Source organism: Haliotis cracherodii, unplaced genomic scaffold (genome assembly GCF_022045235.1).
Source record: "Haliotis cracherodii isolate W230 unplaced genomic scaffold, xgHalCrac1.p SCAF_4, whole genome shotgun sequence".
NCBI classification, from domain to species: Eukaryota; Metazoa; Mollusca; class Gastropoda; order Lepetellida; family Haliotidae; genus Haliotis; species Haliotis cracherodii.
The window spans coordinates 49054254-49081241 of record NW_027266297.1 but is presented as its reverse complement, the minus strand read 5'-3'; the positions used below and the strand labels follow the sequence as shown (position 1 = coordinate 49081241).

The window sequence follows — 26988 nt, the reverse complement described above, 5'->3', positions numbered from 1 at the left end:
CTGCATTAATACATGCCAAGCAAACCTGCGTTGGCTTGACTGTCTTTTTTTTCTTCATGATAAAAGTTATCTAAACAAACCATAATGAAGGAAACAGGCGTGAAAAACAACTTGGCTCCTTGGAATAAGTTCTCTTGACCCAAACAGTCAAGATGAGATTAAACAATGATGTAATAAAGATCCAATTTCTGGTTAACCATGAAATCAATTGGTAAGTAAACCATCATAGGGTAGATGGGGATTATTCTGCCCCTCACAAACATAACATTTAATAAACAAACACAATACTTCAAAAGTCCAAAACATCAAATCGCTTTGGTCGTTGATGTTGGCCCGATGGCCTTGAAGTTGAAGGTGATTGTATACCTTGGACAAATAGGGAGACGCAGAACTGATGTCGGCTGGGTGATTGTCATCAAACACGGCATACTTAAGCGGTGGCAGAGGAGGAGTAGATATTTCCAGAGGAATGTGCGGAGTCTCCGGTGTCTGGTGAAGTGTCTCAGGTGGGTCATCATCGATGTCAGATGTGTCCTCACTGTTCACTTCATGCACACGTGTCTTGTTCCAAAGGGGGACTTTAAAACATTCTGAGAGCTTAACTCGGTATGAAGTGTTCCGCAGTTGGGTCCCAACGAACTGGCACCAGAGGCAATCTTTGGCGACTACTAGGTAACGATTCCGTGCACATGTTTTATTGCGATTGTTATGAAGGTACACCAGGTCGCCAATCTCAATTTGATCAATAACAGGTCGATGACTCAGAGGAGCCTCTGTGACCGTGGTTTGTTTGGCGATTAACATGTTGCTCTGTGATCAACTGCTTGTCGGACAGAGGCAACTGACAGTTTGTGAATTGGTCTCTCTGGGTCCACATCTCTTGAGAAGACAGGCCTCGTGAACGAATGCGTGTGTTTAGGCGGGCGACAGCAATGGCAAGAGCTGTTGGTGTAGTGGGGCCCCGTACAGGGTCTTGGCGCACAAGCTCGTCTTTTAATTCTTGTATGGCCTTTTCGGCAACAGGGTTCTTGTTCACATTCTTCACTCTGCCTATTTCTAGGTTGCTGGAGACGTTCATCCGTGACTAGACTGATAAAGCCTGTAGCTGGGTCAGTGCGGATAACAGCGTGAGGACCATCAAGTGGACGGAATTCAATGCAAAGACGAATCAATGCCTCACGCAGGGTGGAGCCACGCTCATCGGTAATGATGCACGCCGCAGTGTAGGATGTGACACATTCACGTAGAACGAGGATGAGTTGTCGTTCCCTGCGCATAACATCTGACGCAAATGCAAACCCAACAGTTTCAGGTGGATCACTGGTGCTTTGGTCTACAACAACATCAGGTGTCTTACGCAAGGAGGCGCAGTGGTGACAAGATTTTGAGACACTGTCTATGGATCTGTCAAGGTCTAAAGCAAAGAAGTATCTGTAGCACACTTGCTTGAGTTGGTGTGCAGATGGGTGATCCAGTTGTTTGTGTAGGGCAGTCAGGACTCTGTCTAATACTTGTCTTGGGACAACAATGCACTCTCTTGGTGAACTGAGTGGGTCAGATTTTCGGACAACAAGCAATCCATCCTTAGAGATGGTTGCTGCATTTAGGTATCGCTTGACATCCCTGATGCTTGTTACCTTCTTGGATGGTCGGGTACCATGGAGAAGATGAGCATGTGTTCGTTGAAGATCCTGGCACTCCTCTTGCAAGGAACGCCAAGCAGACCTGCTTGTGAAAGGAAGGCGGGTAGTTCCATTTTTGATGTCCTCTATACACAGTTGTCGAACAACAGAGCTTTCTGTGCGCTCAATGAAGGAGCAGATGTGGAGTGTGGAACAACCAGGTATTACACGGGACAAGACCTTGTAAGCTCCTATAAATGACCGTAAGCCATTCACTGTTTCCAGAGTTGATATGCGGTGTTGACTTGCTTGAATGGATCCTTGGTGCCATTGCCATCCTAGAATGGTTGTTGTCCTGGGAGCAATGACTGTCTTGTTAGGTGATAATCTGAGATTGTTGTGTTTGAGCGCTTCAAGTACGCGTCTCCAATGACGAAGTAACTCATCCGGGCTATCAGCACCACAATAAAGGTCGTCGGCAAGCTTAGCAATCACCTCTTCCTCTAAAAGATCCCCATGTACGCGGCACATGAGCTCCTCCAACGCTGTTTCAGAGCCTGGCATTCCCATTGCAGACCTGGCATATACTCTCACACCACGGAATGGGGTCACTACACCGCAGTATTTCATTGATTCCCTGGACAGAGGAATCTGATAAAAGGCATTGGTTAAATCTGTTGTTATAATGTACCTCCACTTGACAATCTGTCTTAGGGTAGAATCGACATCAGGTATGAGGGAAGGTTGAGGCTTACTGTATCGTCCTACATCAGAGAAGGCGGTCACCAATCTGTAACCACCACTGGACTTCCTGATTAGGAAAGAAGGGTTGAGGTATTCTACTTGGATACCTGCATCTTCAGGTCGTACAAATACACCCATCCGCTCGAGTTCATTGAACTTCTGTTGGAGCTCAGAAAGTTTATCTCGTGAGTATTGCGGAACACGACCCTTCTGTTGTGGAGGTTGTACAGGTCACATGTTAACACATGCTTGAAAGGGGCCTGTAGCACCGTTATAGCCATCAATATGTTGGTTAAACACATCATCGAACTCCGTAAGTAGTAACTCAAACTGAGATTTGGTATCTTGACGGGGGATATTGTCTTGGTCTACACAAACCATGGATGAGAAACCAGTGTCCTTAAATTGGGGGTATATAGTTGGTAGCAGTTGTGCCGGCTTGACATCATAATCAGGGTCACAGTCAGGTATAAAAACTGGGCGAATCTGGCAAAAGTGCTCGTGTTTCTTGAGCTTTTGTGGAGTGGCGGACAGGTTCGGGATCCTGATTTTACCTAAGACACTTGATACAATTCCTACTTCTGGCCAAGTGGATGACTAGGTAGAGCATCAAGGTCTGGTATCTGTGCGGGGTTCTATGGCAAGTGTACAATCCGCAGGAGCAAAGCTTTCAGGAACCGGCACCTCAATAAAGTCTCCAGGCCATATGGTAGTAGAAGTGTCTGGGGCTCTGAGTACACAAGCTCGTCTCACAGTATGTTTGTCACCAGCTGTTTCTGTGGAACCGTATGTGTATGTCGTACCATCACCAAGTATGATCTGATGTTTTGCAGGGCGTACTGCCACATCGTTGGCCTCCATGAATGGTATGCCTGCAAGGACTTCTACATCCAGGTTTTCCACCACAAGGCCATTAAAATCGAACTCCTTGTTGTGTGTGAAAAGGATTTTTGTCTCTCCAACGACCTTCAGTGGGGAAGAGCCATCTGCCTGATGGGCTGCCTGAGAGCTAGTCTTGATGTCAGCCCCGAAGCCTGTTGCTGTTGAGAGGCGGATCATATTACCAGTAGCTCCACTATCTACAGTGACTTGCGCTGTCTGGTGGCCACAGAAACAATACATATAGGGCGACTGTCGGACCTGCACACGAAGAGTGGAGACAGGTTCGGTGGATGGCTTTGCACACACATTTTCAACCGTATCACTAGCATCGTCAGCAGGATCATCAAGTATACTGGCAATTTGTCTTGCTTTGACCATGTATCTCCGGTCATGAACTGGAAGGAACTTGCACTCGCTGAGATAGTAAACATGATTGCTGCGACCTGCAGCTTTACACAGTGGACATGATTTTGGAAACTTTCTACCCGTTTGTTGTGCTTTAGCAAAACGTGAGAATGACGAGTGCTGTTTTTTGTGATTTGACATTTAATATTAATTTTATATTTTTGTTTGTGCAGTGATCAACATATCCTTTCACCTATTATTAACATTGATGTCTACACAACAGATGTATTTATTTGTCACCTACGTAAGGTTTTTCCATTTATGTCATTTATCATTCAGAATCGTCTGTGAACGATCACATTTCTTCTCTGTATCAAGTAACTATTTTCTATCCCAGAATGCAATATATTTTCCCTGGGCATGCGCAGTACTACGGATGTGACGTCATTTTGTTTTTCTATATTAACAACAAGAGCCTCAATGTCGTTCAGCTGTTTCCATTGTTCTCTCAGCTGTCATTACGAATCATGGTCATTCAGAAAATCTACACAATCCTTTGCCATCCTGTTGTGTATACAGTACAACTGTTTGTTGCTATCGTAACAATGGCTGACAGACAACATTTTAAGCCAGATCGCAATCAACACGAAGGGTTAACCAGGATACGACCTCTGACCTGCATGAAAACAACAATGGCGACATCGTGGCGAAGTGTTTAGCCTTGTTTCCTCTCACAGGAATGTAACAGAAGCTCTCCTTTTTGACAGCTGCTGATAATCGACAACGGCTGCCAGACATGGGTGTCAATGTGCCCACTTTCTGGTCCAGACGGACATTAATGCAGCCTAATTGAAATATGAGGGTGATGACAGGCACCAACAGCACGGTCGCAACCACTACGACCCCTCAAACCGCTCCAGTCAGTCAACATCAAGGCAGTGATGTGCCGCTACAGAGAGACAATTCACAGGATTTTGCTCTGATAATTCTGCTAGTGTTAAAGAAAACACAGTTACAGCGTTTTCATTACAGGGAGATCGCTGAACTGAAGTCTATCGTCATGACCTTGGGACAACAATTACAACCTCCTACAAGTACATTTACCACCACCAGTGACAACGACAACCCAGAGAGGAGTCAAGACAAGCCACAGGAGCAAGTAGAGATTTTCCCAGACAGCTAAACAGGGACGTACCCTCGGATTCACGGCCACACATACACACATTTCATCCACTCTTAAATGAGATACAAGGTAATATGTCAATCTAGCCTTGCTTCTTCTGCCATCAGGAATTTAGACACAGTGTCAGATTTTGACAGACTTTCAACTTATGTGATGAACAGCCTTTTCTGAGGAAGGCACCAGCATTAGGTGGGATATACCTGATCAGAGACTATGGACAAGGGATGATTTCCCCTATGGTAAATTCTCTTCCCAAGACACTGTTGAATTTAGGAACAACCTGTCAGCATGCAAGGCCCCAGATGTCGTCACTAAGCAGTCCCTTCCTTACTTACCTGGTACAGCTCAGCCAACAGTTTCCAGTTCCTACCCGCAGGGTACACCTATCCCTCAATTCCATAATAATATGATCCATTTACACCCCTATACCTGCAGGGTATCCCTATTCTCACAGGCCGGCACGGCCCTGGTCCGGTGCAGCCACCAGTTTTCCAGTTCCTACCCGCAGGGTACACCTATCCTTCAGTTCCGTAATAATCTGCTCCCTTTACCCCCTATACCCGCAGGGTATCCCTATTCTCACAGGCCGGCACGGCCCTGGTCCGGTGCAGCCACCAGTTTCCATTCCATACCCGCAGGGTACACCTCTCCTTCAATTCCGTAATAATCTGCTCCTATTATGGCTACTTTTAAACCCCTACCCTACTGACTATCAACCAAAGTGCCAACTGCATCATCATATTCAGCTGTCTCAGACCTTCGAATCGACTTGCGCTTGTGGAACCCTTTCCTCTCACAGTGGAACGGCATAGCAGTATTTCATGACGTTGAAGTGACATCCGCCTCACACTTGAACCGATATACTGACGCTGCTGCAACGGTTGGCCATGGTGGATACTTCAACATATTCAATGGGGCCTGGTTTGCAGAGAATGGCCATCAGATGTTACAATTCCGGGAGCACGAATCAAGGGCATTCATGGAGCTGTATCCGATCAAGGTTGCTGCTAAACTTGTGGACATTAGTGGACACAGAGACAAGTGCTATTTCACTGCGACAACCAGGCCACCGTGTTAATTATTAAAGGTCAATCAACAATGCAGGAAGATTATGGCTTTGATGAGAACACTGACTTGGACGGCAGCTAGAATAATTTTGTTCTGATAGCTCAACACGTTCCCGGAATACACAACAAACTTGCTGATTCTCTATCTCACTTCCACATGGTGAATTCCGCAGAGTGGTGCCGCAGTCAGATGTACTTCCGCAACAGTGCCCACCCAGCTCAGACATCATGTGGCAGCAGCTATCAGTCAGGGTACTAAATCTGCATACACTACAGGCGCCATGTGCTATGTAATTTTTCTGTTGAAATTCAGCATGGTCAGCAACCTGTGAATCCAGTCTCACCAATAAGTGAGACTATATACAATATTTCATAGCCCACTGTTTTTTTTGGAGTGCTAAAACTGAAACATGACACAGTGGATTTATCTGGCCGGTATCGAGTTCATGTACGTCCAAGCTGGTATCAAGACCCTTTTTGACGATGTATCTTCAGGAGCTGTACACAGACTACAGACTTTATTAGGAGGTTACAAGAAATGCAATCAATATCTACAAAGTAGCGCTTGCCTATAACTTACAGTGTTTTATGTAAACTAGTGGCTCAGTTACAAGTAGGCGTGTTAGGATATTTCAACAATCTGGCTATGCAATGTATGTGCATAACTGCCTATTTTGGATTTCTCCGTCGTGGAGAATTTACTTTTGTGCCTCGTCGTTTGATCCAGATGTACATCTAACAGCGAGTGATGTGCAATTTGAACAGACACAACATAAGTGCATCCTAACCTTATAGCTTCCAAACAGATCCCTTCAAAAGGGTGTGCAACCCACATGACTGAACTGTTATTCCTATCGGTGCTACTAACACTCATCAGTGCTTCCTAACACCATTCAATCTAGTTCTGTGACATTACCTGGATATTATAACTCATTGGATTCAGTATTTAATTCTCATATGTATATATTTAACATTATCATCTTCACTCATCACTCATTTTATACTTTCTTATCCCTTTGGGGGCTCTCGGTTTTTTACCTCGTTTTGAGCTTGCAAGCCAATCATTCTGTAAAATTATCATTAAATGGCTTGCGGCCCCCAAAGTATTTTCATTTTCACTCATACCCTCAGGGTATCAACCTTTCTACATATTTCCATTTTATCTTTTCAGATCTACCTGCAGGGTTCTAAGTCATTTTCATATATATTTCAAATTTACTTATGCAACCCACAGGGCTGCCTTTTTATACTACTTACCAGCAGCGTAAGTTACCTTTCCAACACCGAGTCAGCCCCCAAATCTTATGCCAAGAATTGTATATAATAAACATTTGATCGTACTCAATTGTTTTGTTGTCACTGCACAAAACATCTGTAGTACGACTTTCAGTGATCATGTTTTTGAGGTTTGGTGGAGCATTGTTATTATTGGACCCTAATTACTTTATGATGATTGGGTCTCTTTGTCTCAGCTCCAAAGCCGTGATGCTAGGAAAGGGCAGAATTTAATTAATGAGAGCAGGATATATCATGGAGGATGCACTTGCAGGAGAGGGTTCTAATTACAGTTTCATAGAAAGAGACCTGTAGACGTGAGCTCGGGGTTGTGTGTAAGATGGCTGCCAGGAGAGGTAAACATTGAACGAAAGCAGTGTTGCTTTCACAGGCTTGTTGAATAAATTCCCAGCGCTACTGTCAATATATCTTCTACTTGATCCTAGATACATCATTTTGGCATTAACAATGTATATTTTTTCAACGTACATTAATGGTTTACTTGTGATATCTTTTAGAGTATTTGACAATTGTGTTGGGCTTACATGCAATAATTGTAATTTGTGGTGACATGTCTCATTAAAACATAAAGTCTCATTTAAAACATTAAGTAAGAACGATAGTAAACACAAATATAACAGGATATATATGTAACCCTAAAGCCTGTGTTCCACATTCATAGCCAAGAGCAAAACTGATTAAACAAAGGGAAGAAGCTTGCCCTTACTTATATGTGGAGACATCATCTGAATATGACAAAATATGTAAATGTTACGACCGACTGAGATGAGGATTGCCGTAGGGGCTCTATTATACAGGGGCAGCCATCACAAGCTGCACAGACCTTAATCATACCGGAATCCTGGACACCAGCAGATGATGAACCGCACAGGGAACACGTGGAGTGTAGGGAATATTACGAATATCCACCACCCACCCGCGAGAGCCTCCCACGGTCACTCGGAGGCGGAAGCAGAGTTTTATGAAGAGATTAATCAGTCTGACGACTCACCCCAACAGAATTATATGGAGGGATATACTTTTGTGGAACTCATCAAGGATTTATATTAACTCATGCCTGTACTCCAACCTCCAATGACATTGCCTTGACCGAGTTATGCAGGCAAGGTAGTAGACCAGATGTCGGAAAGTCTACTAGAGGCCATACTTCCCAGCTAGGACACCGTACAACCTTCCAGCCGAACGTAAAGACACTGTATGGTTACCGCACGGACTGTATGGTAAACCTGCCGACCGTCCAGCCGACCGTCCTACCGATGGTCACCATCAACCGACGATACCCAAGCCAGCTGCACGGGGATCATGTGGAGTGTTACAACAGCCCAAGTCCAACATTTCCACGACATCCTGCCCAGCCTACATCTAAACACCTGGAAGTTATCACGGAGGCTGTGGCAAGATCATGGAGACCTTCATCCTCTCTTATATATGTCAACAGATGGGATAAGATGACAAGGGATTATAACTGATACAATATCCATCCCTATGATAGCGATTTTTTCTACTGCATCTACGTCAGGAAAATAAGTTCCAACATGGGACGATGGAAGGTTACAGATTGGGACTTCACTCTGTAAATTCAACATGACCGACTATCAATTGGAAACCATCACATTCTAAACAGACTAATGAGATCCTTTCTACTACTAGAAGATGACCGCACACCTCATATATTTTCCAAGTGGAATCTATCCCTTGGGTTATCAGCACTTTTAACGGAACCTTACGAGCCCCTGGCTAAGGCCACCTTACTCCAAAAATCCAGGAAAGCATCCTTCCTACTAGCTATGGCGACAGCAGCTAGAATTTCAGAACTCCATGCCTTGGACTATTCTAGTCTCACCCATGATCACCATTGGATCTAATTCACTCTAAGATTGCTCCCAGACTTTGTAGCCAAAGATCAATCTACCACAATGGGGCCGTTGGGCCATAGACACATAGTTAAGGTGGAATGGGTCACAATCAAATTCTGTGATGCAATTGTCTAAGTCTTGTACCCCGTGCTCATCCAGCAACAACCCCGTTGTGGATTACTCCTTGTGACCTTCAGAAGATTCAGTGAGGTTTGCCAATGCATGTAGGGAACTTCTTACTCTATTCACAGAGTTGACTCTTATCTGAGTCCAATCTCATTGAAATCAGATATAAGTTCTCGCAACTGCTAAACAAAGATCTTAGGACATTCCATTATGGGTCATGTCAGAACGACCATTCATCTCACCAATGAGAGCATCGCTTATAAGATCATGAAAGTGACAGATGGGGTGTGATTTTTGATTGCGCAACCTCGAAAAAAACACACAGCTAGGGTATTCCGAACAGCTTTATGTCTGTGTTCATACAGTCTAGACCATTTATTAACCATTCCAGAATGTTCTTTTGTTCAGCTTTAATTTTTTAATCGTGTATATGGCAAAATATGTTTTGAAGCGTAGTCGCCAGTTTGAAACTCGTGCCGTACAGCTCGATTAAGCTGGTTAAGCCTTCTGATTGGCTATTGTTGACTTCTTGTTAGTCATTCCATTGGTCGGTCAAAATTCACGAAAGGTTGGTCTGACGTGACCCACAATGGGATGTCATCAGATCTTTGTTTAGCAGTAGCGAGAACTAAGATCTGATGAGATGGGTGTGAGTCAACAACATCTTCTCAATTTTTAAGATGCGCTTCCAACCTGCTTTCATCTTCGAACCTTTGTTCATGGTCATTTCTATCCAGAGATCCAAAGGTAAGCATGAGTAAGGTTTGCCTGTCATTGATTAGGCGAATAGCCCATCTTGCATGTACCTCTCCTTTTCTTCAGGGAGACTGCTGATCTCAAGCCAAAATTCTACGACCCATCTGTACTTCTTATTATTGTATATCCGCACCCATGGCATCATCATTCGGAGGGATGCTTTAAGTATTGGAGAAAAAACGCTCACGAGGTTTTGGTAGACAGAGCATGCCCTGGGGAGAGGGAAAAACCAAGGGGCGAAGGGCCCCCGCAGTTATTCCCGACCCCCAGGGCATGCTCTGTCTACCAAAACCGAGGGAAAGTGTTTTTCCATACTTATAAACCGAAAAAAGAAACTTTGAACAACATTTATCAACATTTTTATGTTTCGAACATTACTTTCCATGCACCTTAGGAATCGCGCCTAAAATATCTGTTGCTGGCGTACGGATCTTGAATAGGACATTCTAAAAACCAGTGAGGCTTATCAACACCTCTGTAGCATTGGGGTACACTCACTGGGCTACAGATATGAAAACCTCACAATAGGTATTAATGCCTATAGAAAGAAGCCTCTTACTTAATAGCGATCCCAATGAATAGGTTTATAATTGAATCCCAATCCTGTGTCCACAGGGCATGTATGTTCATAATCAATATCTCAACCATTTCCATAAAGCTCAACCAGAACCTTGCCATAGGGCTGTCTGATTGTCTTACACCCACAAATGCTCTTTCCACAAATTACTTGAACTCTGCATCCATCAAAAGATCATCTGCAATCGTCTGAAACTGTTCTTTTGAGCTATTGGGTGGACTCCTAAGAACTTCCAACTTTGATTTAAGCTCTGATGACAGCTCCAGCTCCTCGCTGGATCCTCAAAAAATAATCCTGCGATCGAGCAACTCATACATAAGTGTGAAGCACCGAATGCCTCTGTTGTAGTGTTTACCACGAAGTGCTTTATCAACTAAACCTTCTGAAATGATATCAGCTGCCACAAGAATTTCAGATAGACCTGCCCCATGGAACCTCTTGTTAATCGCTGATATGAAAGAAATGTGAGTGTGAAATGGACCCAAGAACGGAAGGATAAGCTTAAATTTCTCAGGATTCTCATTCTTCAGTTGGACAATACGCTTTATATGATACGGTATTATATCGAACATGTGCTCTAACAAAAATGATACACTCATACACATATCATGGAACTCATTACATGTATTTATTTCAAAATGGAGTGTTTCCATTGTTCATGTATTTTGACCAAAATTTAATCATTTTAAAACCATGTTTTCGGGAGAAAAAATTATTTTGTTAAGTTGGCCAATCTATGTTGACCTCTTAGCAGCCATTTTGAAATTTAAAGGTCATAGCAACCACCAATACTTTAAAAATTTGCTTGGTTGAATTTGTCATATTAGAAAACATTTTATTAGACACAAAAATCATGAAAATCGGACACTGTTAACTGTGTTTGCGAATATGACAGCCAGCCAAAAGGGTGTTGACGTTTTTGGCCATTGATCCCTCATTGAACACTTTCAAACCTTTGTTTCCATGATTTGGTATCGAGACCTACAGGTTGGTCTTCTAGTAAAACCGGAAATGACACCACAACCGGAAGTGACATCATCACCTGAAGTGACGTCAGCACCGGTAATTGTGTCACAAATACAAATTTAACATGAAATGACGTCATTTGGTAGAAATTGACCAGAAATGACATCATTATTACTAAGAAGATCAGCAAATATAACAGTAATTCTAGTGAAGGTATCACATATTTGACTGATTTTCAAGTCCTCATGGGGAATTTCAGAGGAAATTATCTCGTCAGGATTAGAATTAGTGAATAATGGTTTCCAGAAGAGGTTTACAGTTAATTACACAGGGAGTTACTTGAGGCAGATCCCACCTGGTCCCTCTGGTATATTATGGCAAAGATGTAATAGAGGTAGAGAATTCGCAAGAATTATCGAGCAATAGTTACAGTTAAATAAGTTTCAAACGAACATGCTTTTAACGAACTGACAGATATTACGAACTTAATTTTTGGTCCCGGCCATTTGCCGTATAGATGTTGTATGTATTCTTACAAGGAACTAAATTTAGTAGTCAATTTGAGTTCGTTATAACCATAGTTTACTGTATCATTGTTAATAATTCTAAAAATACTATCTCTATTACATCAGAAGTATTCCCACCCACCTCCCCAATTTATCCACCTCCAGTGGTTAGATGTGGGAAAAGAAGTAAGATTCCCGCCATTACGCACGTCATAGCTTATTAAGTTAGTGTGACTGAAACCAAAATACAGGATTTATAGCAAAGACATAATGTAGTGGTTTTGATAAAATATTCACTGGTAAGATATATTACCATATTTTCCTGAGTATAGTGCGCACCCATGTATAATGCGCACCCCCCTCTAGCGGGTTCAATATTTTGGAAAAAAAGAAATTTGAATATTATGCGCAGAAAAAATTTACACCGTACCCTTTCAGCGAAGTCCGGCAAACGAACGGGAGCTGAGAAACTTCGTCAGTACAAATTCGAATACATGTTTATTTACCGTTTAAATAGTATTTATTGTTCTGCTAGGCATTGTTTTATATCTAGGGATTAAGATTACCTTGTGTATTTTCTCGTAAACTAAGCCGGAAACAGCAATCAGCTGTACACACGTTTTCTTGGAATCGACCGGTGATTCGGTCAAGACACACCCAATGATATAACTTTATAGGATTTTTAATGCAAGAATCGGCAACAATTGTATCTGAAACTATTTTATTTATCGGGAATAATATATTCCGTTATTTTCTTAATTATATGCAGCCTTTACTAAACATATTTAAAATAATAATAACCCTAAGCGAAGCAGCTGATCGCTATTCCCGGGTATTATTTTTTACATGGAACATGTTGTTGTTGCATTAGGTGTTTAAGAGGTCGCCTTCTGCCTAGGCAATTTCAGCTGACCTGTTGGAACATGTCTGACCAGTCACCGTTAACCCTCTGGATGCCGAGTTTTTTTTCTGACGCTCATTTTCCTAGGATAGGAAAAGTGAAGGTTGTGCGAGAATTGCGCTCACGCGGCACTGGATCTACCTCTAGCTATAAAATTACGCAGAAGTGGAGAATATTAAATTTCTTATTTGATGGTGTAAATTTAACTATAAATATCAAACCGTTTTTTAAAAAAGACACTCCTAAGTGTTGTCCGAGAATTTATTCTGCGTTGAAAAACAGTACATTTCTCCGCTTTTTATCGTACACCAATAAAAGTACTGTGCGACAAAAAAAATTATTAAGAAGCTTTATGGAAACTGTGAGTGAACAAAATACTGCCTAATATCTGAAAGACATAACTACATATCAAATGGAGTTATATGCGTATGTATAATGACATACATTCAATTCCAAAAATAGCACGCCGTAAATGACGAATATTGATTTTTCTCTATGACGTCAAAAGGTGACAGAGCGGTTACACACGTACAAAGAAAAGGGGGCATAACTCCGCTATGCTTAGCTCTACTTTGTTGTAACTCAGGTCACTTGGTGAGAATTAGCTGTGGGAATGGACAATATATTTTCGTGGTGTTTTGTTGAGGAGGAACCAAACTATTCCAACACAAATATCGATATTGAAACTGTACACGTTTAGTTATAAAATATACCCATAAGAAATGATGAAATTGTACTTCATAAAAAAGGAGGTAATAGAAAAATGGCTGGCCTTATCTAAGCTATAACTTAGTCCTTAGATTCCAACATTCTCCTGATTGTGTAAGTGTAATTTGAGTAATGTTGCATCATTATTAATGGAGCACAAGCCTTATCATCAAATGTAATGAAATACCCTAAAAATAACACGATTCCTTTTGACGTCATGGCTGGTTTTATGTCTTTGATAACGTCGGAAAAAGACGACACTGGTATTTTGATTAATATATATCTCCCCTAATTTTCGTTCATGGTATGGAAAATATCGATGTGTGGAACGGAATTTGACGCTTTTTCGACACAACATAAAATGACTGCTCTCACCAAGTAAATAATGTCTTGAATATGTAAACAATTAGATAGTTTATCGTGTATCTTAATTGGACAAGACACGCACCTGTTTAGCATCAGCTTACGTAATGAAATTCCCTAAAGAATATTTCAAAACAACCAAAATTATATTCAATATTGGACATATATTTGTTCATGATTATGTTATTTTTTCTTACACAATAAAAGATGCAAAGAAAGCTCTATTGGTATAGAATTATCAGGATAATCGTATACGTTTGAACCAACGGGGTACCTGGCATGGGTTTTATCTTTAATCATTTTACAATTCCTGGAGGAATAAAGTAAACTGTTTACTATCCTGTGATCACAATATTGAAAAATTAATGTAACCATTGATTATATAATGCAAAACGAGAGGAATAATTCGTAAATTGTTTGTGACTAAAGCGCACCTGGCGAATGGTTAGATATCACTGTTCTCTGTATCCAACGACATAAAAGACAAATCAAAGACCAAGACATTTCAGGAATGTGTGCATATATTTTACCGAAAAATATTATCCATTTTGTTAAAGTAATATATTCAGTTTTAGTTATAAAATAAAATGAAACGGCTATTCATGGACATTGGTTATATGAACTTATAATATTGACTTATTTCACATCCCAAGAAATACGTACATGCTACAGTTACATTTACACTTCATCTTGTAACACTTGTCCAAAGGAAAGAAATATCGTAGTAGACACTATAAACCTATCACATTGTTATGTAAACAATGTTCAAACAAACAGGAGATTATCAAAGGTTCGTTCATACATGTTGTGGCCTATATGTACGTATGGTTTCATTTTGAACATTGACAAATATCCAAAGTGAAATTAATTGTGTGAATTTTTTTTTAAAAGACAGGCAAAATATACATCATCACTGAGACTGTAAACAGCATGATACAGTGATCGTGTGCACTCTCATTCAAGGACCTTCACCTCAAAGAAATTACCAAATATGTACAACAATGTTGACGTTTGACATCACTACCTGTGACCCACTTTTACAAAATGGCGTGTACACTTTCAACAGTACACAGGATTGTACGAGGGGACTTTCGTTGATTCGGGGATCGTATAAACATAAAAGTGACATTTAAGTAATCAGAAACATTCTGACAATCTATGTACTGTTATTTGTTGTCATAATTTTCATTGAAACAAAAGGAAATATTCAGAAATTCCGATAAATACCGTTGTCGTTGTGCGTGATTTTGCGTCAGTCATGGCCTCAACCAGAATGGTAACTTTGACAACTTCTGTTGAAATTAAAGCTGCAAGCAGCAATGGCGGGCTCCAAGAAACACTGTGCCCAAATGTCCATGTTCGAATCCTCAAAGGGTTTCCTTGAACCAAATCCGTAAAATGTAGGCACCACTTACAGGGTATCGTCGCAAGGAAAATGGCGTGTGCCAGGGTGTCCAGGTCTGTTCTAAAACCATTTCCGACCTCGAACATGTTCGAATCCATAAAAGGTTGGCTTGTGCCAACTCTGTCAAAAGATAGTCACCTGAAATCGCCGCTACGAAATTGGCGTGTTCCAGGGGTGTCCCAAATATAAATCAAATATTACCACCAAGCGGTGTTACTTTTAGCATACAACCAATAACAATAAATGAGATGCATATGGCACACTAACTTCATGTAAACTTGCAATAGTTTCTGTGGAGAACCTTACAAGATATGATCTTTAAAGCAAAATTTCGTTTAAAAAAATGATCAAAATCAAAATTCAGTACGGCCGTAACTAAAAAAGAATTCCAAAATCGGCTACTTAAGTTTGATGTGTTATGTATGGAGATAATTATCAAAAAGTTTGAAAGCATTTCATGCAGTGGACTCGGAGTTCTTTGCGTTTAAAGACAGGTACCCAAAAAACACTGTGGAAACCTTGAATCCATAATGGCTGCCAAACCACGTGACCAATGACCAAAGTCAAAGAACAAAAAATGTCAAGCAGCTCAAGCAGCAGATACATGCAAGGTTTCAAAGTAATAAGATAAGCGGTTGCTGAGCAATAGGGCGAAACATATCTTCAAAATATTCTGTTTTTTTTAGTTATCTGCCCTTGGCTTTTGGGCCTACGGCCTTGGGTTTTTGGAGGGCACTAGTACCCAAAGGTCCACATACACACACAAAATGTGAACAAAATCGAGCAAGTGGTTATTTTTCTAGCTCTGGTAAAAAAATCAGCGGAATAATAATAATATTAAATCAAACGCTAACACTGGGACTCTTCAGCCTTTCGGCTTGGTGACTCTTTAACAGGCCGTAACTTCTTTGTCAGTTGGGCTCCAGTCAAACGGATTAGCGTTCTGCGTTCGTCCGGGCCCCGGGTTCCTGTCGCATTACTGAGATAAAGTGCTAAACCTGTTCCCCACCTCGTTTATATATTCGAATCCTCAAAGGGTTTACCTGTACCAACGCCGTCAAATGTAAAGAACCTCTTGTGAGACATCACCACTGCTAAATTGACCTGGTGTCCCAATTTCCAACTTCGACCATGTTCGAATCCTCAAATGGTTTGTTTGTACCAATGCCATCAAATGTAAGGAACCACTTGCATGACATCGCCCCATGTGTCCCAGTGTGTTCTTAACCCATGTTTGACTTCGACCATGTTCGAATCCGCATATGGTTTGCTTGTACCATCGCCATCAAATGTAATGAACCGTTTGTGAGACATCACCACACGTGTCCCGGTGTGATCTTAACCCATGTTTGACTTCGACCATGTTCGAATCCCAAAATGGTTTGGTTGTACCAACGCCATCAAATGTAATAAACCGCTTGTGAGACATCACCACACGTGTCCCAGTGTGTTCTTAACCCATGTTTGACTTCGACCATGTTCGAATCCGCATATGGTTTGCTTGTACCAACGCCGTTAAATGTAATGAACCGCTTGTGAGACATCACCACACGTGTCCTAGTGTGTTCTTAACCCATGTTTGACCTTGACCATGTTCGAATCCGCATATGGTTTGGTTGTACCAACGCCGTCAAATGTAATGAACCGCTTGTCAGACATCACCACATGTGTCCCAGTGTGTTCTTAACCCATGTTTGACTTCGACCATGTTCGAATCCGCATATAGTTTGCTTGTACCAACTCCGTCAAAAGATAGTCACTGTTTGCAGGACATTACCGCTACCAAATTTACGAGTGCCACAGTTTCCAAGAGTGTACTTAACCAATTTCCGACCTCGACTATATCCTAATCCGCAAATGGTTTGCTTTAAACAACGCTGTCAAAAATAAGGTACCGTAGCAATTGGCAATTGAGAAATGAAGAATCAAGTCTGAAGCGAGTGTGACCACCCGATCCGATTAGTCGCCTCCTGTGACAAGCATAGTTGCCTCTTAGGACAAGCATCGGTTGAAAAAGGCCAATTCTAACTCTGGTCGTCAAGGGTAGTACACATAATATTGAACAAGACTGTGGAGAACGCTTGAGTATCTGCAAAGCCAGTGAATGGGGGTTTATAGTAGATTTATGAGGCGCTTCCTTCAGTATTTGTACTCAAGTCAGTATGTACTCAATAACTTTTACTAAAATCAAGTAATACCACCAAGCGGTGGTGCTTTCAGGATGCAACCCAGAAAAAAAATGAGGTACATATAGTATCAAAACTTCATGCAAACTTTCAATAGTTTCTGTGGAGAACCTTACAAGATATGATCTTTAAAGTAAAATTTTGGTGAAAAAAATTATCAAAATCAAAATCCAATATGGCCGCAACTAAAAAAGATATAAAAAAACGGCTATGCTAATTTGTTGTGTTCTGTATGGAGACAATTCTCAGAAAGTTTGAAATCATTTCATGCAGTGGATTCAGAGGAGATAGTATTTGAAGACAGGTGCCCAAAAAACCTTAGCAAAACCTTGAATCCAATATGGCTGCCAAACCACGTGACCAATGACCAAAGTCAAAGAACAAAAAATATCAAAGAACTGAAGCAGCAGATACATGCAAGGTTTCAAAGTAAACGGACAAACGGTTGTGGAGCAACAGGGCAAAATATATCGTCAAAAAATACTTGTTTTTCAGTTATCTGCCCTTGGCCTTTGGGCCTATGGGCTTGGCTTTTTGGCGGGCACTAGTACCCAATGGTCTACAAACACGCACAAATTTTGAACAAAATCGAGCTAGTGGTTATTTTGCTAGGGCAGGTACAAAAATCGGCGGAATAATAAATAATAATAATAATAAATTAAAGCTGCAAGCAGCAATGGCGGGCTCCAAGTTACACTGTGCACAAACGTCCATGTTCGAATCCTTAAAGGGTTTCCTGGTACCAAATCCGTCACAAGTAGGCACAACTTGCAGGGTATTGCCGCTACGAAATTGGCGTGTGCTAAGACTGTTTTAGACCCATTTCCGACATCAAACATGTTCGAATCCTCAAAGGGTTTGTTTGTACCAACTCTGTCAAAAGATAGTCACCCTTTGCAGGACATTGGCGTGTTCCAGGGGTGTCCCAAATTCTAATCAAATATTACCACCAAGTGTTGTTACTTTTTCCATGCACCCAAGAACAGAAAATAAGATGCATATGTAAACATTCATGTAAACTTGCAATAGTTTCTGTCAACAAGCTAACAAGATATGATTGTTAAAGTAAAATTTCGGTAATTTTTTTTATCAAAATCAAAATCCAATACAACCGCAACTAACACAGATATCCCAAAACGGCTATTAGAGTTTGCTGTGTTGTGTGTGGAGACAATTCTCCGAAAATTTGGAAGCATTTCATGCAGTGGACTCGGAGTTGTTTGCGTTTGAAGACAGGTACCCAAAAGACACTGTGAAAACCTTGAATCCAATATGGTTGCCAAACCATGTGACCAATGACCAAGGTCAAAGAACAAAATTTGTCAAGCAGCTCAAGCAGCAGATACATGCAAGTTTTCAAAGTAATCGGATAAGCGGTTGCGGAGCAATAGGGCGAAATACATCTTTAAAAACGTCTTGATTTTTAGTTATCTGCCCTTGGCCTTTTGGCCTACGGCCTTGGGTTTTTGGCGGGCACTAGTACCCAATGGTCTTCATACACATACAAAATTTGAACAAAATCGGGCCAGTGGTTATTTTTCTAGCCCTGGTACAAAAATCAGCGGAATAATAATAATATTAAATCAAACGCTAACACTGGGACTCTTCAGCCTTTCGGCTTGGTGACTCTTTAACAGGCCGTAACTTCTTTGTCAGTTGGGCTCCAGTCAAACGGATTAGCGTTCTGCGTTCGTCCGGGCCCCGGGTTCCTGTCGCATTGCTGAGATAAAGTGCTAAACCTGTTCCCCACCTCGTTCATATATTCGAATCCTCAAAGGGTTTACCTGTACCAACGCCGTCAAATGTGAAGAACCTCTTGTGAGACATCACCACTACTAAATTGACCTGGGTGTCCAAGGATGTTTAAACCAATTTCCAGCTTCGACCATGTTCGAATCCTCAAATGGTTTGTTTGTACCAATGCCATCAAATGTAAGGAACTGCTTGCAAGACATCACCACATGTGTCTTAAAGTGTTCTTAACCCATGTTTGACTTTGACCATGTTTGAATCCGCTTATGGTTTGCTTGTACCAACGCCGTCAAATGTAATAAACCGCTTGTGATACATCACCACACATGTCCTAGGGTGTTCTTAACCCATGTTTGACTTCGACCATGTTCGAATCCCCATATGGTTTGCTTGTACCAACGCCATCAAATGTAATGAACCGCTTGTGAGACATCACAACAAGTGTCCCAGTTTGTTCTTAACCAATGTTTGACTTCGACCATGTTCGAATCCCCATATGGTTTGCTTGTACCAACGCCATCAAATGTAATAAACCGCTTGTGAGACATCACCACAAGTGTCCCAGTGTGTTCTTAACCCATGTTTGACTTTGACCATGTTCGAATCCGCAAATGGTTTGGTTGTACCAACGCCGTCAAATGTAATGAACTGCTTGTGAGCCATCACCACATGTGTCCCAGTGTGTTCTTAACCCATTTGTTTCTTTGACCATGTTCGAATCCGCATATAGTTTGCTTGTACCAACTCCGTCAAAAGATAGTCACCGTTTGCAGGACATTACCGCTACCAAATTGGCGTGTGCCACAGTTTCTCAGAGTGTACTAAACCAATTTCCGACCTCGACCATATTCTAATCAGCAAATGGTTTGCTTTAAACAACGCCGTCAAAAATAAGGTACCGTAGCAATTGGCAATTGAGAAATGAACAATCAAGCCAGCGAGTCTGACCACCCGATGCGATTAGTCGCCTCCTGTGACAAGCATAGTTGCCTGTTGAGACAAGCATCGGTTGAAAAAGGCCAATTCTAATCCTGGTCGTTAAGGGTAGTACACATAATACTGAACAAGACTGTGGAGAACGCTTGCAAAGCCAGTGAATGGGGGTGTATGGTAGATTTATGAGGCGCTTCCTTCAGTATTTGTACTCAAGTCTGATTTTTTAACTTAAATCAAATAATACCACACCAAGCAGTGGTGCTTTCAGTATGCAAACCAGGACAAAATGAGCTACATATAGTCTCAAAGCTTCATGCAAACTTTCAATAGTTTCTGTTAAGAACCTTACAAGCTGTGATCTTAAGAGTAAAATTTCGGTGAAAAAAATGATCAAAATCAAAATCCAATATTGCCGCAACTAAAAAAGATATCGGAAAACGGCTATGCTAATTTGTTGTGTTCTGTATGGAGACAATTATCAGAAAGTTTGAAAGCATTTCGTGCAGTGGATTCAGAGGAGATAGTATTTGAAGACAGGTACCCCAAAAACCCTTTGAAAACCTTGAATCCAATATAGCTGCAAAACCACGTGATCAATGACCAAAGTCAAAGAACAAAAAATATGAAAGAACTGAAGCAGCAGATACATGCAAGGTTTCAAAGTTATCGGATAAGCGGTTGCGGAGCAATATGGCGAAATACACCTTCAAAAAATTCTTGTTTTTCAGTTATCTGCCCTTGGCCTTTAGGCCTACGGCCTTGGGTTTTTGGCGGGCACTAGTACCCAACGGTCTTCAAACACACACAAAATTTGAACAAAATCGAGCTGGTGGTTATTTTGCTAGGGCAGGTACAAAAATCGGCGGAATAATAAATAATAATAATAATAATAATAATAAATAATAATAATAATAATAATAATAAATCGAACGATTACAATAGGGCTCTACAGCCTTTCGGCTTGGAGCCCTAATAAATATAGCTGCGAGCAGCAATGTCGGGCTTCGTGAGTTACTGCTTTATAGTAGCGGATCCTGGTTTACATTCGTGGAAGACATTTCACAATATCTCACTTGGGTCACACAGAGAACTTAAACAATGAAACCGAGTTCTTTATGGCCCTAGGTAATGAGGCATTTCAAGTTGTCTTATAAGTCACTTCCGGTATCAGGAAAGATATGTGCACTACTGTATCTGATTATTATATGGTCTTTATTAGCAATATGATGTTTAAGTGGTCCGTTTTGAGTAAGAAAAAATTGTCAATTTTGGCGATGTTCCAGTTTGGCATTTTTAAATGTGGTAACTCTATTTGCCCCTTTCGGGCCGCATTGGCCGCCAATACGACCGCCAGTATCAACAGCTGTAGCCGAGAATAGTGTGTGGGCTGTTATGCACTACATGGGCAACAACGTAATGTACCCGGCGCAGTCTGTTTCTAGCCATGAATCTTTGTATACACATCAGGAATACTCTAAATTTGTGCCTAATGCTATAGAGGGAGTTCCTGTTTGTATTTGTTTGCGTTTCCACGGTCGCATGTTGTATTGATGATTCAATATTCCAAGATGGAAATGTAGGGTTAAAAGAGGTCCCCTGAAACCTATGCTTGTTAGCAGGGTTGACTAAATCAGAACTGGGTGACAAAGTAACAATACAGTCATGATAAGCAAACAAAGCCACATATATAAGTTCAGGCATTGTTCATATATTCTATTTTGTCATGGAATAATCATTGAGGGTTTTGCAAATATTATATGTAACATTGCTACCAAATGCAAATTAATGTATTGAAAAGATCCATCATTTCCAACTCGCATGATTGGATTTTTGTTTGTTCGTTGTTTACATATATACTTTGTTGTGAGTTTATGCATATATTGAAAATGGCGGGGCTATGGACGACTTTGTCTTCTCGTTAAACTCAAGGTCCACACTGTCTCAAAAAATATCTTGACCTTCTTATGTTCACTACTTGTAAAGCCAAAGCTGACAGTCCTCTATATCAACCAGAAAGGTGCATATACTATCTTACAGAACTGAATCATCCAACAGGCCACAAATAAACTTAAAAGGTAATTCAGCTTTGGGACCTGATCGGCTTATCACTAAATACTACATTCAGAATTAGATGTTGCAATCATATCAAACGGGATGGAAATTGTTTTTGTTTTAGAAAGGATCTTTATTAGATTCATAAATACAACAGACATTGGTGATCCGAGTATGGTTGAAATGGGTAAACTATTTATATATGGAAATACTGCATTAGATCCAGCTGAAAACATTAATACTCTATATACATTCTGTCGTACAAGTTGTCTGGTTCTGTTATGCGTTAAGCGCACAACTGGAAAACCCATACAGAAACAGACTATAGAAATCGCTTCCGTCGAAACATAGAGTGAACGTAAAATCGGTCTGTTATTACCTTAAGTTGTTGTAATAAAATTATGACAAGTATGTGAAAAGATAGAAAAATTATCGGAGAGTACAGCGATATCAAACTTTCTGTCACAAACTCACCTCAAATCCTAGAGTCTGAAAATGATTTAATTATGAAGGCGGTGTTCTCGGGCGAGATATAGGGTCATGATTTGCCTGTAGGGGCCCCACACGTGCCTTTCGGGTGAAACCGCTGCCAGCAACTTCTTTAACCCGCTCTAGCGTTTCCGCTGTCTCACTGTACCCTAACTGTGGCTCAAGCTCCAATATGCACTCGACTGACCTATCCGCGCATGGGTCAAAGGCAAACTGACACGCTGAGAAGTCAATCACATGCATGCGCAATTCTTGGTTTATTTCACGATGCTTCCCTATTGAGAGTGTGTATTGTGAATTCGCGCGAATTTCTGCAACGCAGATATGACATGACATGACATGACATGATCAAGCTACTTCTGTCTGCGCGCGAGACAATCACCTTGTCGCCTTGCCGAGAATACCACGTTCAGCGATAGTCAAATCAGACAAAATGCGCGCCCGTGATTTCTATAGTCCGTTTCTCTACGTTGCGCGCTTTGCACTACATATTCACAGTTTGTATCGGTCCAGAGGGGGGTGGGGCCACACAGCCAATACACGACCTGGGAAACAATGAAGTTTATCGCCTGGTGCCAGTATCCGCGCTGTAGCGCTACCGTTGTCTCGCTATACCGTTACCGTGACTCGCGCAACAGTGTACCCTCATTTACCCATCCCCATTGCTATTAGGGAAGCAGATAGACTATAACGTCAAGGTGTGTATTGCCAAATTGGGGTCATACAATCAGCGCACGACCTTGCAATAAAAAAGTGCCGAGAATTCAACTTTTGGGGATAACCGAATCAGCATGTTGACACGTGATTTCTACAGTCCGTTTCTGCAAACATTAACAGTAAGTCTCTGCTGACATCCCTAAACCATAGCGATAGAACACAGTTGCAGTTCACCAGGAAACGGGGCACAACAATCACATCACAGACCGCACGGGGTCGGTATTAATTCAAGAAATAAGTATGCCTATTGGAGAAGGCCCTTCCGCGCACGTTCATTACTGTTCTGAGTTGATTGAAATGCGGTGAACGGGGCTTATGTCGATATTTTACTGCAGCTTCTTTCTTAAAATATATTTCTATAGTCCGTTTCTGCTTGCGTTGTTTACCCTCAGTGTGTACACTCTATTTCACTGAGACTGACAAGTGATCTCGGTAGTCGATATCGGATAAACACATTCGCAGTTCGCTGAAAATTATACACAAAGACCACGTACTTGTTTATGAAATCGACAAACCTACACCACAGGTTTACAGACAATGCTATATAGCGCCAAGAGCAAGGACGCTTCTTTCATCGTCTTTACTGAACAAGTTTGAAGTGTCGTAAAATACCACTGTTTTCCCCACAAAATGACATTCGCAGAGTCAGATCACAGTTTGGTGTATTGTGATTTTGTGAATGCATTTCAATATCGAACAGCATATATACTAAAGAGTGCCTAGTCTGACAGCTATTGGATGGTCTGGAGAGGTACAATAGGTTAAAGTATGTTGTTATAGATGAATTCTGTTTCATTTATCTTTCCGTAGCCTTCAATTCTATGTCGCTAGATTTAAACATGGCTATGTACAAGCCCAGTGTATACAAAGAAACGAAATTTGGTCAAATCGGTCCAGTATTACCCGAGATATTAGTGTTTAGGGTTCTGCTAGATGTCAAGTTTATGGACGGGTGCCAAAGAGTTCCCTCTTTAACATGTTGTAACATCCTTCTCAATTGAGCTACAGTCAAACGGTTTAGTGTTCTGGATACGCCAGGAAATGGGCTACCAGAATAGCACATGATAATGCATGTCGAAAAGCTTCAATCCAATATTGCTGCCAAACGGCGCGTTTTAGCGACATTGACCGTCGAGGCAAAATTGATGGGCATCTGATTGCGCTGCCGCATGCCAAATTTGGTAGTCATTGGACCTTCAGTTTCGGAGATATTTGCTGCTGAAATTGAAATTTTTAAAATTGTTTTGAGTTGCCTGCCCTTTGCCATTGGGCCTATGGCCTTGGATTTTTGCGCGACACTGCGTCACATTGGTGCCAATGTTGCTGTCGATTTTGAAGCGATTCTGCTCACTGGTTCTTTTTGTAGCTCTGGTACAAAAAACGGCGGAATAATAAATAATAATAATAATAATAATAATAATAATAATAATAAATCGAACGATTACAATAGGGCTTCTGCTTTGCAGCACGAAGCCCTAATTAAAAATCGTTATTTGAGCGATTTTGGCAGTTTTGAGACCGGAATCGGGTAGCAGGAACAAAAACATTTTGAAAAAGCCAAGGTCACCAAGGTCACGGGGTCAAGGTCATTTGGGTACTTTTTTATGCCTTTTGAGGGCAAGCTAAAACGTGACTGTAGTTGCGTGTATGGTGGCAGCGATTGGTGTTTATGCTTAACCCCAACCTGATGTATCACTCGTCATATTCAGATTTGGAGAATATTATGTCCGCCGTCCGTCCGCGGGTCTGTCCGCCAAAAACGTTTTTTAGCAGTACTCATGACCCGTTCGACATACAACGCTGTTACTTTGCAGAAATCTGTATATGGTCTGTATCTACTAATGCTGTGGAAACCAAACTCATTTCGGCCTCAAATTGAGTTTCCATGGCAATCCGAAAGAACAAATCTTAAATCCAAGATGGCGGCCAAACGGTTGAATTTATCACTTTTGAACCTGCGGGTAGCGTGATCAGTAACCTATGACGGTGTCGCATGCAAAATCTGAAAGCTATTGGGTCCATAGTGTCTGAGTTATATGCTGTTTTATGCCGTTTTTAATCAATTGATGCATTCAATCCAATATGGTCGCCAAATGGCGCAACTTTTGACAAGCTACTAAGAACATAAAATGTTTGGCTTGCTATGCTGATGCGTTATGTCAATTTTCAATGTTGTGCATGAAGATCCTGGGCAGATGTGCTGTTTGCAGATACATTTCCAGAAACCAATATGGCCGCTCAACTAATTACATTTTGACATGCATCTAATAACAAAGTATGTGCGACATACAAAGTTGTTATATACTGCGAATTTACAACCATGTCTATGCAAAACCAATGACGATATGATCTTTTGAAACAATATTTATGACACTATTTACATCAGAAGCAAACTCTTATATTTCCGTAACTAATCGAGATATGTGAAAACGGTTCGAAAGTGTTGATGTTTGAACTATGGAGAAAATATGTGCACATTTGTAAAGTACTGCGGCTGATACAGGCAGAGAAAATGATTGCGGAAGATGCGTACCCAGCAAAAAGTGACAAATCCGCTATCAACATGTTCAATCCAATATGGCCACCAAACCACGTGACTTTTGCCATGTGTTCAAGAACAGAAAATGTTGAGCGGCCAATAGCAACATAGGAAGCAGTTGCTGCAACTACTTTGCATGATAAGATTCCATGTAAACACGTAATTGCAAAGTCATGCATTATGTTTGTGACAAATTTCGGCCGGAAGTAGCATTCAATATGGCGGCTATTAAAGGAGATATCAAAATTTTGCTATGCTAGTTTGTAGTGTGGTGCATAAAGACCAAGCATGCAAAGTTTTGAAGCCTTTGCTCTGGTAGTTTCAGAGGAGATAGTTTTGGCGGCCAAGTGGTGAGAAAAGTGCTAAAATGCATGTCGAAAAGCTTCAATCCAATATTGCTGCCAAACGGTGCGTTTTAGCGACATTGACCGTCGAGGCAAAATTGATGGGCATCTGATTGCGCTGCCTCATGCCAAATTTGGTAGTCATTGGACCTTCAGTTTCGGAGATATTTGCTGCTGAAATTGAAATTTTTAAAATTGTTTTGAGTTGCCTGCCCTTTGCCATTGGGCCTATGGCCTTGGATTTTTGCGCGGCACTGCGTCACATTGGTGCCAATGTTGCTGTCGATTTTGAAGCGATTCTGCTCACTGGTTCTTTTTGTAGCTCTGGTACAAAAAACGGCGGAATAATAAATAATAATAATAATAATAATTAAAGCTGCAAGCAGCAATGGCGGGCTCCAAGTAACACTGTGCCCAAACGTCCATGTTCGAATCCTCAAAGGGTTTACTTGAACCAACTCCGTCAAATGTAGGCACCACTTGCAGGGTATCGTCGCAAGGAAATTGGCGTGTGCTAGGGTGTCCAGGTCTGTTCTGAAACCATTCCCGACCTCGAACATGTTCGAATCCATAAAGGGTTGGCTTGTTCCAACTCTGTCAAAAGATGTCACCGGAAATCGCCGCTACGAAATTGGCGTGTTCCAGGGGTGTCCCAAGTATTGATCAAATA

The 26988-nt window shown here is 41.3% G+C and overlaps 1 protein-coding gene and 1 pseudogene across 3 annotated transcripts in view; one reads left to right on the top strand and one right to left on the bottom strand.

Annotated features, from left to right (window-relative positions):
- Nucleotides 1–26988, top strand: part of LOC139480433 (palmitoyltransferase ZDHHC21-like) — a 405161-nt gene that overhangs the window by 86860 nt on the left and 291313 nt on the right. The gene's annotated exons all lie outside the window — the stretch shown is intronic.
- LOC139478296 (uncharacterized) lies at nucleotides 743–3794 on the bottom strand (annotated as a pseudogene).